Source organism: Lolium rigidum, chromosome 6 (genome assembly GCF_022539505.1).
Source record: "Lolium rigidum isolate FL_2022 chromosome 6, APGP_CSIRO_Lrig_0.1, whole genome shotgun sequence".
NCBI classification, from domain to species: Eukaryota; Viridiplantae; Streptophyta; class Magnoliopsida; order Poales; family Poaceae; genus Lolium; species Lolium rigidum.
In genome coordinates this window covers 143,703,430-143,706,987 of record NC_061513.1, presented here as the reverse complement: position 1 = coordinate 143,706,987, position 3,558 = coordinate 143,703,430, and the positions used below count along the sequence as shown (strand labels likewise).

At 39.7% G+C, this 3,558-nt stretch overlaps 1 long non-coding RNA gene across 1 annotated transcript; it reads left to right on the top strand.

Annotated features, from left to right (window-relative positions):
* Window positions 1–1,195: 1,195 nt before the first annotated feature.
* On the top strand, window positions 1,196–3,303 carry LOC124666837. The gene is made up of 2 exons (XR_006991061.1): window positions 1,196–2,687; window positions 2,873–3,303. It is a non-coding gene; the product is annotated as an uncharacterized LOC124666837 (long non-coding RNA).
* Window positions 3,304–3,558: the final 255 nt, after the last annotated feature.

Here is a 3,558-nt window from a genome sequence, read left to right as displayed (position 1 = left end):
CGCTCCAATGGTGCGCCTAGATCAAACGGAAGGCTCGTGGATTTATGTGTCCGCCTAATTACAAGTGCAACAAATTAGGTCCTAGCAGTTTTTAACGTCAATGCACATACCTAATCGTTGTGCTTGTGGTGAGGTGACGTTTTTTTTATCGCGACACTTATACATCCGCCACACGCTCTTGTACGCGATAGAAACACTAAAAGGAGGTGGTACTTAATTGGCAACGCAAAATTTATGGCCATAAAATAGATAAGTGGGGTTTTTATTTTTGTCGTGTCTGGTTGATCATTTGCGACACCTAAATTAATCATAATAAAAAATCATAACGAAGTGATATATTTCTTCATTAAAAAATAATTTTCATTTTATTTAAATATAAAATTGCATTATGGTTACCATGATATTACACTGTAACCACTTTCCAAAAAAAATAAAAGAGAAGCTTATATAAATTTATTTTTGAGGGCCTCTTTGTTCCACCTCTTCTCTACGCACGGTAGAGTGACGGTGGCGGCGACATGGTTGCATCTTCGGTGCGTGGTATCTATGTGCCTCCTTGTTTGCCGTTGAGAAATCATATTCCCTAGATAAAAACTTCTGCAAGTACTTTTTTCTTATGCCATTCAGGGGTGGGTGGTGGTCGGATGGGTTTATACTTTATAGTAGTGTCATGTCATCCGGACCATTTTTTTAAATGAGGGCCCGGACCATTTTTGTTTTCACTAGTGTGGTTGCATGCGTGTCTTTTCCAATTTGATAGATGCATGTCTTGTGTGGTGGTCCATTGAAATCTTAGCGAGACTGTCTACTATAATAAACTCCACGATTGTTAAGTTTCGGTGAGCGAGAGACGAGGATGGTGGTGCCGCGGGTAAGAATCATGGAGTTGTCAAAATTACGCTGTGTGTATGGAGTACAACATCTTAGAAGAGCTCTAAGCTCCCAGTGCTGCGCGCGTCTGTGGTTGCTCGAGACGTCGCTTCCGTTCGGGCCTACGTGGAATCAGTCGTTGCTTCTGCTGGTCGTACGCGGGGTCGGTTTGTTCGGGTGTGAAGGCGGTTTGTTAGGCATGATTGTAGGCGGCAACTCATTCTGCGACCCAAAGAAAAGATGAAAAAAACTCCATTCGTCAGTTCATCTTCATCCCCTTCCCTCAGCCAGACTCTCCAGAGAATCTTTTCCTTATCCACACAAATTCGTATTGACTCATTCCTCCCGGAAGATCAAGGCCGCCTTCTCCGTCACGTCTCCGCCGCTGCTACCTCCCTGCCGTAGCGGCCGGAATCATCAGACGGCGACGAGGGGCGTTGCGACTAATGGGGAAGAAACGGCGACGGCGTTTCTTGAAGGTGCAGGATGGGCGCCTCGAGTCGGAGGTCCCAGTCTTCTGTCATCGACGAGCGAACCCCAGGTGCGCTTCTGTACACGATGTCGCCCTTCTCTGCACGAACTTGCCTGAGATCTGCCATGAGAGACAGAGATTTTCCATGAGAGACGGCATTGTGCTTATGCCTCCATGAGATGTATGTCCTGCCTTTTTTTCTTATCAGCGGCTCACATGTCCTCTGTGATCTCCATAATTCATGCGAAAGTTCATCGTATAGGTGGATTGACAGAGTCGGTGGCATTTCGTGCATTCTAAGAACATCACCAATTTGAAATTTCAGCCTGGTAAGTGGTTCCCCTCATATGCGTTGTAAATCCTCTTCAGGTAATGTATCTCAATATATTTGGTAGCTTATTCTTTGAATTACTTGTTCTTTAACTACATACACGAAATTGTTTCTCATGTTTACCTGTTAGTTGCATGATTGATTTGTGTTTGTCCGGTGAATAATCTATTAATTGAACAATTAAATTAACGAAAAGACATGCATGGCAAGAAAATTTAGGTATCTGCATTGTATGTACTGCTCAATGGTTAAAGTGAATCAAACATGCCGCTCATGCAGTTGCTGTTCGCTTGGATTCATCAGCAAATATTTAGCCTAAACTTCATATACTCACATAATACGTGAAAGATAGCCAGTCTATTTTATGAATTGCTAAACCCGACCACATTAGGCAGGCATATATATTTCTATTTTTTAACACAATAGTTCTGCTTGATGCAGACAACTAAGCCACTCAGGGGCATGCCTGACACATGAACCGGGGCATAACATTTACCACATGAATTTAGTGCAACTGAAAGTTTTGGTTGTTTATAGTTTTTTAAAGTGCTCAATATCTTCAGTTATGGTATCTTAAATTGTCAAATTTATTGCAAGAAAGACATGATTGGTCAGATTGTTTGATAATTTTTGAGAGTGATCTTCGTTCCCTGATCGAAAGAAATCCATTCTGCATTTCATTTGTCTTGCTCAGACTTGTGTAGTTTCTCATGGTACTCATTGTTTTGATGAAAGCATATATGTAACTCAAATGTGAGAGTTATTGAGTAGCAGTCTTTTTTGTCTAGCAAGATTGTTAGTTTTCACTTGGCAAGTGATTGTTTTTGTGCAGCATACAAGCATACTGATTAGTTCATTAAAATGGTGGTTCCAAACTTATGTAAGGTAGCTGCAAACTGCTGAATCTATGCTTGATTATCTGATAATTTTGCAGCTTATTTTCTGATACACCACAAAGTATGCATGGAGTCATGGAATGTGCTCTTCACTTTCTATCTAAGCTGAATCTCATTGGTAATATATTTTTACCTAAAATAACTTAATTCTCGTGTGTGGATTTCAGTTGGTATACATCAGAAGACAATACAATATCACTTCTCTTAATTCTGAACTTCATTAGGTTGCTGCTATAAAATCTATTTGGCCCCTAACTGATGATTGATTCTTTCAAATGATTCATAAATGTTGCTTCTTCACAGTTCAATGCCAGGTTATTGCTTGACAACTCAATGAGATCAGCCATATAGTTGCAGAACTTATGTATTGAGGAAGCATCGACAGTAGATCTGTTTCCTCCCTTCTCAACCTCATATTAAGTTGATTCCAAGCAATTTGGGATTAGATGAAGAAGACATAGTAGCAGGAGGAAGGAAACCTCTTTTAATGATTGCTATGATAATATAATAATGCCTCTTTTTAATGCAATTTCATTGCATTAGCGCGGAGTGCTACCAGGTATGCAACATCTAGGTACAACTTACTCTTGATCCTTAAAATGTGTAGAGTGTCTGGTTTCTTAGTCTTGGTTCTTAAAATGTCAAGATTTTCTGATTAGTCTAGAAATATCAAAAACAATCTCACTTGCTCATAAATTTTTAAAGGCTGATACATGTGTATCTCAGTGTTCTAATTGTGTGTGTGCGCGCATGCATGGGCGGGTGCGTGCGTGTGTGTGGGGCTATTTTAGTGTTTTCAGATATATTTGTTGTATAGAGTCATTATATTATTCAGAAATTCAATTCGGCTCTGGGTCTACCAAAACAATATTTTGAAGTGTCGTAAATTTTTGACAAAAAAATCTACATGTACATCTACACAATATATGTGCATTTGTCAAGTTTCGTGAAAAACCGATTTTTTTGTGTGGTCTATTTATAAAAGATAA